The following is a 14621-nucleotide window of genomic DNA, read 5'->3' on the forward strand; positions in this document are numbered from 1 at the left end:
TCCCCTAGAGGAACATATAGAAGTTGTTTTGACTTTTACATTCAAACTTTGAATAAATTCATTTAAAATTCATGCCATTTTCTATCTCAAAATTTGTCATTTCCTGATACAATAATTCAAAATGCGCATGAAAAAAGACTGATGGAAACATAGATATTGACACTTACTGAACTAAATTGAATTAATATTGAAACAAACTGTCTTGAATAATGATTCTATTGTCTTTTTAGAACCGTTTTAACAGCATAACTTAAGAACTTTGATATTAACATTACTATTCTCGCTATTTCTCTTGCAAAAGCAAACACTTCATTCAAAACTATTTTTAAAACTATAAAATTATTATGATCATAAAATTATGATAAAATAATTGTTAGCATATAAAATATTTTTAAAAATGCTTCTCAAAACATTGAGTTTTGATTTCTAAGTGATCGAAAAGGTATATTTAAAGTATAAACAGAAATGCAAGGGGCTAACTATGTTTCTTTCTCAAAACATAGTTAAATCAGGTTAACAAATTATGTGTTTTCACACATGATAACTGAGTGAAGGTTTTTGGTAAATCAGTGTGGCATTTAAATTCCAGTGTTTCACAAATGAAACAAAAGAGCAGTTAGTTTTGAATGTGTCTAATGTGGAGAACCGTCTGGTTTCCTCCCACATATACTTTGTAGACGGTCCCTAAGTTGCCTATAAGCGCTAGCTCGTCACTGCTAGAGCGTATTTGCTTTGTAACACATTGAGGATTAAAACAAACCGCGATGTGTGTTCAGTTCTACGTTCTAATACTTTCAATTTTTTTTTCACAATTATACAATTATAATTATTCACTTAAGAATCTATTGACATTTTTTAATATCTGTAGAATATCCAACGTCAAACCAACTTTTTCACAGTACACTCCAGTTGGTCCGTTTTGCATCATGATTGAATTAAAATCACAGCGTTACATACCTGTCATGCAGGAGACCTTTTACCACATATGAATACATCCAGATGTTATTTAGGCTAATAAGTAATTAATCGAGTAGCCTTTTTCTCCGTGACAACAAAAGCAGATACTCTGTTTCTTCTTTCTTGTTCTATGACTGTTGGCATCCAGCTTATTGGTACTTTACCGCCACCTTCTGCTCCGGAGTCTGGATCAAATAATAGGTTTACTGTCTACACCAGAGGTGCCCAACCCTATTAATGGAGATCTACCTTCCTGCAGAGTTCAGCTAAAATAATGACTTCCTCTTCCCTGTTAGTCTCGTACGCAGTTGATGCAGTGAACACAGTTCAGCACTTTCGTGTTGTAGTCCGAACGCAGACTCTTTATTGGCCGGCTCCTGCGTCAGCTTCACACTCATGCGTCACGTGAACAGCATCAGCCAATACTGAGCCAGCAATCTGATGTAGAACCTGGAAACGGTGAACATAACCAGCGTAAGAGAATGACACAGAAGAGAGGATATTTAAATAAAGTCGTTATTTTTGTTATGTTTTACGTACAAAAATTACTCGTTTTTTTCTAATTTTCATTTTTTGGTGAACTAACCCTGTAAAATGATAAATACAATGTACTTCACCGTAGTTTATCATGAGATGTTATGTCAGGATGTAGGATCAGCAGATCTAAAACAGATTCTTAATTTTGTAATCCCACAATTCCATATTTCCTTCATTTTCTTCTAACCATTTCAACAGGATGGTAGCATTATGTAAAAGAAAAAAGGGGGGAAAACAACGATAAAACAAGTTGGCGAAACACACGCACCAGACACAACGTTGTTTCTGTTTTATTTCTCAAATTACAAGTACTATCAGAAGACAATTGAGTACACAATTTATTTATTCAAGAAAGACCTATTTACACACAATCCATCCTACTGGAAATAAACTACAACAATGACTTTATAGAGTTGTGGACTGGTGAAGCTTTAACTTTTAAGTCTTAAAAGTTTTCCCAAGCATTTTTTTTTACCAATATGGCAAAAAGATATTGTGCTTTTAGGACAAAGTCCAATTTTTATCTCACACTATTTACTTGAATGTATTTAACATGAAAACAAATGCTGCTCACTTGCAACATATTTTCACACAAGTGCACTAAGTACAGTGATACGGCTTCTCTCCAGTATGAAGTTGCTCATGTGATTTCAGGGATCCAGAATGAGTGAAACTCTTGTCACAATACGAGCACTTGTAAGGTTTTTCTCCAGTATGAATTCTTTGGTGCTGTCTCAGATTGCCAGCTCTATTAAAGCTCTTTCCACAATAACAACACACATGATCTTTCCCTTCATTATGTGTTTTCTGGTGTTGTTGAAAATTGTTCAGCCATGAAAAACCCTTTCCACAGAGAGGACACACATAAGGCTTCTCAAATAAATGAACATTTAGGTGTTTTTTTAAATGTGATGATGAAATAAACTTTTTATCACACTGATCACAGTTAAATGGCTTTTCTCCAGAGTGAATGCGCAGATGATGTCTGAGATCTGATGTACGAGAAAAACTTTTCCCACACTGAGTACAGTGGTACGGCTTCTCTCCAGTATGAACTCGCTCATGTGATTTCAGGGATCCTGAATCAGTGAAACTCTTGTCACAATATGAGCACTTGTAAGGTTTTTCTCCAGTATGAATTCTTTGGTGCCGTTTCAGACAGTCAGCTCTAGTAAAGCTCTTCCCACACTCACAACACACATGATCTCTCACTTCATTATGTGTTTTCTGGTGCTTTTGAAAATTGTTCAGCCATGAAAAACTCTTTCCACAGAGAGAACACACATAAGGCTTCTCATCTAAATGAACGTTTAGGTGTTTTTTTAAATGTGATGATGAAATAAACTTTTTATCACACTGATCACAGTTAAATGGCTTTTCTCCAGAGTGAATGCGCAGATGAATTCTGAGATCTGATGTATGAGTAAAACTCTTTCCACACTGAGTACAGTGGTACGGCTTCTCTCCAGTATGAACTCGCTCATGTGATTTCAGGGATCCTGAATCAGTTAAACTCTTGTCACAATATAAGCACTTGTAAGGTTTTTCTACAGTATGAATTCTTTGGTTCTGTTTCAGACAGTCAGCTCTAGTAAAGCTCTTCCCACAGTCACAACAAACATGATCTATCACTTTATTATGTGAGCACACAGAAGGCCTCTCATCTGAATGAACTTTTAGGTGTTGTTTTAGGTGTGATGATGAATGAAAATTTTTACCACACTTATTGCACTGTTTTTCTCCAGAGTGAACCTGCAGATGATTACTGAGACTTGATGCTTGATAAAAACTCTTTCCACACTGAGTGCATGTAAACGGTTTTTCTCCAGTGTGAACTCTCATGTGTGTCTTTAGGTTTCCTTTGCGATTGAAACTCTTTCCACACTGAGAGCAGGTGTGCGGCTTATCTTTTGTTCTTTGGGTTTTGATGCTTTGCTTTTCCTCCTCTTCTTCATTCAGTTCATGTTTTTGCGGTTTCATCTCCATCCAATCTAAAATTAAAATATTATGTGGTTAAAACTCAGATTTAACAGAAGAAAGCAAGAGTATCATGCATCAGAACTTTGATGTGTTAATTCCGTAATTTTCTTGTTAATTAAAATGTGGATGATAACAGCTTTTCGAGATTATAAGCATTTAGATGCATTTTTTGTTTAACTTATTGTCTCAATTTTGCTCATTAGTTCACAGCCACCAATTCTGGAGAACTGAAGCTTTGTTACCATAAAATCCCCTGTAGTCAATCATTTTATCCCTTAAAACTCATCTTTGATCACCAAGATTACATATTTAAAAATTTTTCCTTGTGAAAATTGGTCCCCGCCTCCACTAAATCACATGAGCTAGGAATACCTTATCCACATGGTCTGTGAATGCTACAGGATGACAAGTCAAAATACTGGCTTAATTCAGCCATATATGTTTGAACTGGAAACTGATTCAGTATTGCTCTCTATTTTCAACACATAACAGTAATTGATATGATTAGCCTTGGCTCGACTTATCAAACATATAATAATATGTTGCTGAAGTTAATACAAACCAAGCTCCCATTCACCATCTCATAGTCAGACAGCTGCCTTCTAGTAATCAGCATCCTTAGAAATGCTTTGAATAACTCAGGATGTCAGTGGAGAAAGACATATAGTTCATCATAACATAGTAAATTTTATCACAAACACAATTCACCTGCTATATTGCTAAATGTACCCAATTTTTCATACAACGGAAAAATATACCAGGATCTCTTAAGACCCCCTGCTTCACAGCATCAGTATTGTTATGCTAAAGCCCGCCTGCACATTGATGGGATTGGTTACAACATGTTTGTGATGTAGAGAACAAGGCTGATTTTAAATTGTGTTGGTTCACTGCAGTTTTAAGGAGAAAATACTCAGCAATGGTGTTGACGAATGAATTTGCACATGGTTTGTCTTAAGACATAATAAAAACACCACATAGACATATAAACAACATTAAAAACTTGATTTTCACCACGGGGACTTTAATGTTTCTCAGCAGTCAACAATGAAGAATCAAGAATGGACACCAACCTATTTGTTCCTCAGTATCTTCATGTTTTATTCTGGATGTCTCTGAAATACTTGTGTCTTCAATCTCCTCTTTAATAAACTCCATCTTTAACAGTCACACAGATTTCAGCTGCTACACCTGGAGTTTGTCCTTCTTTTGTAGGATGATGTGAATATTCCCAGTATTTATTGGTGAATTGTTGTGGGAGGAGCTTCACTGCAGGTGTGAACTGTGATCACTGTGATACTGACACCCACAGGACCACATCTGGAAAAATCAAAGACAAGTTACTGAATTTATACGGGATTACTTTAAAGTGCCCCTATAATGCCATTTTAAAGGTTCTTCGTTTTGGTTTGGAGTCTCCTGCAATAGGTTTAACACTTTAAGGTCATACTTAGAAGGGAGAGGTTATTATGTGAGTATCGGTGACTGTTGTGGAAATTTTATATTGCTGAGGATTGTACTCTCCTCTAAAACACTGCCAAGGTTGAAAAGCTGTATCCTGAAGTACTAAACCTGTGTTCTATGAAATGTGTGGTATGTGTAAAACCTAAGTTAGAGAGACATTTCACCTTTAGGTCTTTATTTTCGGTTGGAGGTCAGACCACAACAATTGACAAATGTTAAAGTAAGAAACAGGGGTTGTAAAAGGAGGTTTTGAGTGTCACGTGACTGGTGTCACTGAGTTTTTTTTTGTTTGCAGGCCCAATATGGGAGAGAATAAGGTTTCAACCTTGGAGATTAGGGGTATAAGAGCAACAGAAAGAAACTGTTATCTATCTTTCACTCTACTAGCTTCCTGAAGCTTGTATGACTGTTTGATCTTTCTTGCAAGAAATAAATCTTTTAAAAGACCCTTGGGACTGAATTTGTTTCTTACACAGTGAGTTTGGTGAGTTGTGTATTTTTGCCACAACATGACCATAAGTCTGAGTGGACATCCATGACATGCAGAGTCCCTCAAGGTTCAATACTTGCACCCCTCCTGTTCAACCTATATATGCTGCCACTGAGCCAAATAACGAGAAAGAACCAAATTGCATATCACAGCTATGCAGATGACACCCAGATTTACCTAGCCCTATCACCTAATGACTACAGCCCCATTGACTCCCTGTGCCAGTGCATTGATGAAATTAAAAATTGGATGTGCCTAAACTTCCTTCAGTTAAACAAAGACAAAACTGAAGTCATTGCATTTGGAAACAAAGATGAAGTTTAGATGAACTGAACATGTACCTTCACTCTAGGGGTCAAACAACTAAAAATCAAGTCAGGAATCTTGGTGTGATTTTGGAGTCAGACCTGAGTTTTAGTAGCCATGTAAAGACAATAACTAAATCAGCATATTATCATCTCAAAAATATTGCAAGAATTAGATGCTTTGTCTCCAGTCAAGACTTAGAGAAACTTGTTCATACTTTCATCACCAGCAGGGTGGATTATTGTAATGGACTCCTCACTGGCCTTCCCAAAAAGACCATAAGACAGCTGCAGCTCGTACAGAACACTGCTGCCAGGATTCTGAGCAGAACCAGAAGATATGAACACATCACACCAGTCCTCAGGTCCTTGCACTGGCTTCCAGTTGCATTTAGAATTGATTTTAAAGTACTGCTACTTGTTTATAAATCACTCAATGGCCTAGGACCTCAATACATTGCAGATATGCTCATAGAATATAAACCTAACAGATCACTCAGATCATCAGGATCAAGTCACTTATAAATACCAAGGGTTCACTCAAAGCAGGGAGAGTCTGCTTTTAGCTGTTACGCCAGCCGCAGCTGGAACCAGCTTCCAGAAGAGATCAGGTGTGCTCCAACACTAGCCACATTAAAATCCAGACTCAAAACACATCTTTTTACCTATGCATTTGCTGATTGAGCACTGTGCTATGTCCGAACTGTTTATATTTTATTTTATACACACTATCTTTTTACTCTTTCAACTCTTTTTCTTATTTATTTCATTTTTAATGCATTTTATATATTTTACATGTCTCTTTTATTTTCTGACTTTTAATGCATTTTATATATTTTATATGTCTCTTTTATTTTCTGACTTTTAATGCATTTTATATCTTGCTGTCTGGTTGAAAGAGCTGGGAGAATTAGGAAGTAAGTTTCTCTGATGGATAGATCCGTTTAAATCCGCTCTGACGGACAACAAAAAAACTCCCTGAAATTTCCTAACTCTTCCATCTAGACAGAAATTCTGTTTTTACTGTTACATCCATTTCTTATGTGTTCCATTATTATTATGTAATTGGTTCTTCTTTATGTAAAGCACTTTGAATTACCATTGTGTATGAAATGTGCTATACAAATAAAACTGCCTTGCCTTGCCTTGCCTTTAATCACCTCATTTCTCAAAGAGTCTGAAAACTTTGTAAACCTTTTTTATATTTTTAAAGGAATGCATTGTCTCTTTTCATCATTACTCAGTGTGGTACCATTTAAGCCCACCTTATGCGTTTCAATGAGGATTGCCTCTAATTACAAACTTTGATAAATTTTCTGAGTAAAAGTGTTTAATGATAACATTTCTTTGTGCACTTTTACCTTACTAACCTTTTGCCTTAACTTACTGTTACGTCCCAGGACGTATATCATTCATTGTTTTGTAATTTTGTGAATGTGTATGTGACACTGTTTAAGAGACACCTGAGGGCTGTTTCATAAAACAAGATTAGAAAACAAGCCAGGCTTATTTTACTTAGTCAGACTTGTTGTCAGTGAATTCTGTTTCATAAAACAAACTTAAATTAGTTCAAACTCAGTTACTCTGGCAACTTATGCTGGGAAACTAGCCTGGTCTGGAGCAGGCTAACTGTCAGGCTAAGCTGAGCTTCTCTAACACTGACCAATAGGAACGCAATGATATTACAACTGACTCTCTCACATACAATTATTTGACTTTATTAACACACACACACACACACACATATATATATATATATATATATATATATATATATATATATATATATATATATAATACACACATTTACTAAATTGTGTGTAATTTAAGACTTTTTTTTATTTAAAGGTAAGTATGATGAGAAACAAAACATTTGAAGAGAAGTAATTTCTTAAAAATTAAGTGTTATATAGCCCACTGAATCATTCTCAGACTTAATACTGACAACAATGGAAGCACTTGGGAGAGAACTGTCAGGAGACTTATTTCTTAGCACAGAAGAATACAAGAGGATTACCAAATCATTGTTTTAAGCAGGGCCGTGCACAGACCTTTTGAGGGGCATGTGCCGAAACTAAAAAAGGGCACCCCCCCCCCCCCCAACCCCAATAAATAACACAAAATAATAGTATCAAAAGCTTTATATTTATTCACTATTAATGACAGTTATATAGATTTATATAGGTTATGAGCGCTCAGTTTTTCCTGTTGTAAAATACGTTTGGCCAAAATCTCAATTTACAAAAGATGTAATACTACTGTATGCACAGGCTATTTAAGGCTATTTGTATGCTATTGGCTATGACTAACTTAGATGGCAAATGCTAGCCCCCTCTCTCTCTCTCTCTCTCTCCGCCGCCGGTCTCAGGCTTCAAATGCATAAAATATGAAACTTTATAGACATACTAGTGTTTCTTTCGTAAAGACAACGACTTGTAGCCTAATTATTCAAACAACAAGATATTTATTTACCGTTGCAAGACGTACAGCTGCTCTGCTGTGGAACTTCAGTTCGCGGCACTCAGGGGCGGAGTTAAGAGGTTTGACTGACAGTTTGAGCGGAACCAAAACGATTTTGTCACAAGCTCTTTTTAATACCTTTTATTAGGCTAAATATATTTGTAAATCAGTCAGACATGCTTAAAGGGTGACCAATAGCATTGATTTATTGAAGAAAATGAATAAATAAAATAAAACACCTCCAAAAAAAGGGCACTTCGGAGTGTAAGGACAAAAAGGGCATGTGATCTGCACAGGTTGAGCCCTACCTGTGCACGTGCCTGGTTTTAAGTGTGAAAATATAGCAAAAGTAACACAGAAATTCAAAATCAATAAACCTGTGACAAGGCCCCTGAAACAATCAGGCCTTCATTTGTAAGCTTTCATTAAGTGATGAGTGATTTTTTGCTAGAGAAAGAGCAGGAGAAATACCAAGTGAGTGTTTCAGAGCCAGCAAAAGCTATGAAAAGAGTGACAGAGTAAGATGCAGCCTGCTGAAGTGGCATGCATGGTTGTTGTCCACACTGGAACTACCCACTGTAGTCAAAGCACAATAAAGTCAGCTAGCCTTTTCCAAGGCCCATATTTAATCTATACTCTGGTCTCATATATATATGGAATTCAGGTTGATTAGGACACTTTTTGCAATTGAAATGACTGGGAAAATGTGTCCTAATCAACCTGATATATATATATATATATATATATATATATATATATATATATATATATATATAGGTTTTCCTTTCTTACTGGCTAAATGTTTTGTGCCCAATATTTAATTAGATTGTTTTAAAATATATGAATACATTTCTCTCTGGTTTTGTTTGGCAGTAGTACTCTTTATGGTTATTAGAAGAGCAGAAATTAAAATCACAAAATTAAAAATTAAAATAAATATGCACAGACTAAATTTTAATTGGTAAGATGAATCTAAACTCAGTAATTGTCCCAAAGTATATTGATTTACTGCATTACAATAGTCCATTTACAGTTACCATCATAAAAATACACTTAGGCTACTTGTAGGTTTTAAAGTGTACATAAGGCACATTTAATGTCCAACATCAAATATTTTAGCGAAATGTAGCCTATATTTTAGAATTATTGCGCTTCTATTGCATTCCGTCTGTTTAGCGCGTATGCGCTCAGCAGCGCTCATTCAATGTGAAGTTTAGCCTCAAAATGGAAATATTTGCATTACTTTCTAACATTTACAGATGGAGAATAAACTTGTGAAAAGTAAGTTATGCACTAAGGAAAACACCATGTCTCAAACGCATAAAATAGAACAAAATGTACGCCGTTTCCTATGGTGGATCGATTTGATCCATGATCGACCTCTAGGGCTGCTTAAGAAAAGCGTGCACGCAAAATTATCTTGACTAGGTGAACCTGGATCGAATTAGCGGGACTGCGTGAACTTCAATTACCTTTTATTAGCCCAAATTCATTTGTTAGGTTAATTCAAGTCAGGTTTTGGAGTTTAATCCTCGCTTTTCTTAGCATCTTTTATGAAACAGCCCTCTGTTGTATCTGCTGTTGTGGCAATGTGTTGTGAATGTGTATGTGACACTGTTTCCCTGATGCCCAACAGCCTGCTGGGAAGTGTAGTTTTTCTCCCCTGTTTCCTCTGTTCCTCCCTGTCCTCTTGCAGGAGCCCAATTGATGCCACCTGTTCCTCGTTAGAGTATGGAGAGGAACTTGCATTTACACCGAGGGAGCTGGCTCTTCCCCAGAGAGAGTGTGGCCTGTCTTCCCTCCCAGAACTTTTGCTGTCTTTGCTGCTGTGAAAGCTTCTTTAAGAGAAACCTGTTGTATCTGCTGTTGTGGCAGTGTGTAATTGCCCCATTATCAATGTTGCAGATGCAGTAGGGAGGTGGGTGCCCTTTTGTTTTTTACTAACCCCAGTTTTCGGTTAGTAAGGTAGTCAGGTAAGAGATTTGTTGTTTATTTGATGTTTTGTTTTGATAGGTTATTTAGACTCCCTTACTCCAGTTAGCTTAGTCCTTTTGTTTGTTATTTTGGCTTTAACCCCCTCCTGAAGCTAGAAGCGTCTTGTTAGTTATCCTTATTGTTTTGCCTTATCCTTGATTTGTTATAAGAGACTTTACTTTAAATAAACCCTTCGAAAGTTATTCTGTGTTTGTGTGAGTTCTGGGAGTGCCGACAGAACCAACTCTCTCTCATTTTTGCCCTGTGTTTTTGAAGGGACATATCTTTATTACTTTTTATTTCTATATGTTACTCTCCCGCCTCCCCTAGACAAAAGGGGTACGTAACATTACCTTACTTACTACCTTAATTTACAACTATATTTAGATAGGCCAACAAATTACACACATTAATTCTATTGAGATGAAGCATTTTGTCCTAATGTAGCTTGACTCCATCTACAACTCCAGAGTCAAGCCAATTTAAGGCTGCAGACCACCCGCCTGGACCCCCAGTCACTAACACCTACTCATCCCACCCAGGACTCTAGTCAAACATTTGTAAATTTATTTTTTTAATACTTCCCTGTCACTGAATAAATATATTGAAGTTTTACTTCTTTAAAATCAATACATTTTTATATTTTGTGAATCAATCATTATGTGGGCTTACTTGGAACACATGCACATAACACATAATGCACATAACACATAAATTGTGCCAAAGTACCAATTAAGCCCATGCCAGACTTCTGACTTTATTCATAAAATTTCTTAATTTTATATTCTAAAATGTGCATCAACTAATTAATACATTTTTAAATGAAAGGGAAATCTTGCATTTTAACAAATTATTTTTCTTATAAACCATGTCAATATCTATGAAAAACACCTAAACTTAGATTTTAGTAGGCTTAATGGGTACACACCATACATAGGAGTCTGATAAAAAAATGTTAATTTCAAAGAAAAATGTCAGATGACTTAGAGGCCTTTGCATCTGAAGTCTTCTTATTTGTATTCATACATTTGCTCTTAGTAAATATTTTAAAAACATTCATGTTTTATTTTTTTGTACATATATTTTTTTTTTTCAGACAAAGCAATTAGTTCTATTAATCACTTTTTTAAACCGTTGATGCATGGGTCCACTACAGTGGACAGATATGTAACTCCCTCAAAATAAAATAAATTAGGAAAAAAAGTTATTGGCATGATTTTTCACTTGTTTAAAAGTAAAAACAAACATTAAAAATGCTTACATTATGATTTAATAATTGATGCATGAAAGGGTTAATATACTATATCTCTTTAAAAAATATATTTAGTTACCACTTGTACTATAAGTGCTCTCAAAACAATTTTTTTTAAAATACAGAGATAGTATATTAAAGGCACATTTTAGTTCATATTTCATGGTGTCTCAAAATAGCACAGTTGAGTACACTTAGATGTTCTTAAGATTATCTTAAGCACTAAAGAATAATTTTTAGTATATTAAGAACAAAATTAGTGCATGAAAATAGAGCACTTTAAAGGTGCCATAGAATGGTAATTTCACAAGATGTAATATAACTCTAAGGTGTCCCCAGAATGTGTCTTTAAAGTTTCAGCTTAAAATGTTTTATTTTTTATTATATAAAAATGATATATTTTAACTGCCTATTTTGGGGTGGGAGAAAAAATGCACTGATTAAGCGGTGTACCATTAAATGCAAATTAACTTTGCATTTATTAAATAACAAATAAACAATACATAAGTTGACACAGCAAATATAACTCTCAAAATGGACCATTATGTTGAAAATCTCAGAAGCAAAGACCAGGAAACTTGGTTGTATCTTCAACAGGATTCTTTTATTGAGAACACATGCTGTTGGTCGCTGCAGTCATCAAGTCCAAGTAAGGCAGTGTACATTGTAGTTTATATACATTTTAGGGGGCAGTGCTTAGGGATAGAGACAAAGCACCTGGGAGACAACCTTAAACAAAGCATGCAAATGAAGCATTCAGGTATAGGAACCCGCCCCAGACTCTAGAGTGTCGCAAGTCTTAATCCAAACAGCATAACTATTCAAAGAATGGGACAGGGGCTCCAAGAGCCATTAATGACAAAGGTGAGAATCTCATTAAATCTGACTTATTAGATTCCTAGCAGGAAGCTCAACATGGCGGCGGTACGTGCAGGCGGTGCTGTTTGCCCTCGAACAAAATCTGAGATTTTTATTTACAAAGCAGCTGATGGGAAAGTGATAGTCGAAGATGAGCTTTTGAACTTTTTACCATCAAAATGAGAACACTGTCCCATGATGAAATTATATTGTTAGTATCAAACAACTTTTCGTCAGAGTGGATTGAGGAGTCCAAGCGATTGTTGTTTGAAATGTGCACGAGTACGATACGCAGCATTAAGCATAAAGGCCCCCAGAAGGATATTAACAACATTAAGGACTGTTTGAAGGTGCTTAATGAATGCAGTGAAAACATTCCCAGGTTTGTATCGCACTACCTGGATGAACTTCCACCTGTTGGATTTGGCAACATGGACGCCTCGGCGTTACTCAGCAGAGTGGAACAGCTGAGTCGGGAAGTCTCTAGTCTGCGAGAGGCACTGGAAGCTCAGGCAAGTGTGAATGAGAACTTGGGAGTGGTTACTGCAATCATGGATCGCCGGGTGACGGCTATGGAAAAGCTCCGTGGGTCCCCTGACAGGGCGCATGGGTTTGGTGCTGCGCCAGCATCTCAGGAGAGAGTGTTGCAGGATTCGGTGGTGCCTGCTTGCCAGTCACGGGAAGAGATTTCGAGCCCTCTGGCACAGCCCCCTGCATGGAGTACTGTTGTGGGGAAAGGGGTACGCAAGCCCCGTAAGTCTCCAAATGCAGTCGGGCAGTCCAATACGGCTGTGAAGGCTCGTTTTAAACGGGAGGAGCGGAGGAAAATGGGAATAATTGGTACTGGCACATAGGGATGGGCGATATGGCCTAAAAAAATTATCACGATAATTTCAGGTATTTATTGCGATAACGATACCAATGACGATAATATATATATATATATATATATATATATATATATATATATATATATATTACACCATAAACTTGATAGTCATTAGTCAGCAAGAAAAATAAGAAAACAAACCATTTAAAACAAAATGAACTGGATTAGAAACTGAATTATTTAAGTATAAGTATCATAACTTTATTATCATAAATATACCTAAACTGTGTGCTTGTAATCAAACGCATCATTTTATTCTGGAGACTGAACTCGCGCTCTGCTGCCACACTGGAGCGCGCTCACCACCTACTGGGCAGGGGCGGGAATTACATTTACAAGCTACATCAGCCTCAGTAATCTGACGGACGGCCTTCATATTTTTCATTGCTAAAAAACAAAAACAGTTAACGCAACCTCATATATATATATATATATATATATATATATATATATATATATTTATTATATATAATGTCGCGCGATTGTCATGCCGACCGTAACAGCCCTAACTGTATCAAAAAGTAACAATCCCGACTATGTCTTCAGATAGTTTACAAAATATATCTGACGCAGCTCTCCGTGTACGCGCTTCGGATGAGTACACATAAATCTCCTCACAGCGCGCGCAAGTTCTCTTTTGCGTCTTACAGTTGAATGTTTAAAGTGGCAACTGGCAAGGTTTAAATGAGTTTAGTTTAAACAATAGCAACGTGAGATGTTCAGGTCTCACCTGCACTCGCGCGCTATCAAAACCCGGGTGATGATGGCGTGAATGACATACGGCTCATTCATTGAACATTTGTTTATAGTGATTACCGTAGTTTGCTCCACATCTGATTTTCTATAACCAAACCAGTTCCAAATTGTGAAGGGAACTCTTCGCTTAACAACAAGCTGCTCCTCAGCCTCACGTCTTTCGTCATGCTTGTTTTAACTCCACACATGAACAGTGAATCGGTCGCGCACGAAATAAGTCAACAACTAGACTTATCGTAATTATCGCGAGGAGACAAATTTTTATCATGAGGAGAATTTTCAACGGTATTTATCGCAAACGATAATATCGCCCATCCCTACTGGCACAGAGAGCAACATTCTAGTGGTCAAAACCAGGTTGGTGAGTGTGTTTGCTACTAGATTTTCCCCTAGTCTTGATGCTGACACTCTCTGCTCTTATTTAACTGAGAAAATGGGCAAACCAGTGACTTGTCGGAAGATTGATTCAACACGTAACCGATTCAGTTCATTTCATGTCACTGCTGAGTGTAAGGAAGTAACAGATATGTATGATCCGCAACTATGGCCGGCGGGGGTTTATGTTTGGCGTTATTTTGAGGCTTGCAGACCCAAAGTTAACAGTGGCAGCGTGGCCTGTGGATCAGGAGGGAGGACTGATCTGCATTTGCAGTGCCGAGTATCTGGTATTACATCTGTAGCTCTGCAGGAGAGCATCAG

At 36.7% G+C, this 14621-nt stretch overlaps 1 protein-coding gene and 1 pseudogene across 2 annotated transcripts in view; one reads left to right on the top strand and one right to left on the bottom strand.

The window, feature by feature from the left end:
* Window positions 1-2093, bottom strand: part of LOC125248644 (gastrula zinc finger protein XlCGF7.1-like) — an 81931-nt gene extending 79838 nt beyond the window's left edge. For both annotated transcript variants that reach the window (XM_048160719.1, XM_048160717.1), the window contains exons 1-2: window positions 1575-2093; window positions 958-1407 (exon numbers count right to left, since the gene is read on the bottom strand). The gene's annotated coding sequence lies outside the window, so the exon portion shown is untranslated. The remainder of the gene's footprint in view (window positions 1-957; window positions 1408-1574) is intronic.
* The window catches only part of LOC125248716, a 551526-nt pseudogene that overhangs the window by 252655 nt on the left and 284250 nt on the right, over window positions 1-14621 (top strand).

Source organism: Megalobrama amblycephala, linkage group LG16 (genome assembly GCF_018812025.1).
Source record: "Megalobrama amblycephala isolate DHTTF-2021 linkage group LG16, ASM1881202v1, whole genome shotgun sequence".
Lineage (NCBI taxonomy): Eukaryota > Metazoa > Chordata > Actinopteri > Cypriniformes > Xenocyprididae > Megalobrama > Megalobrama amblycephala.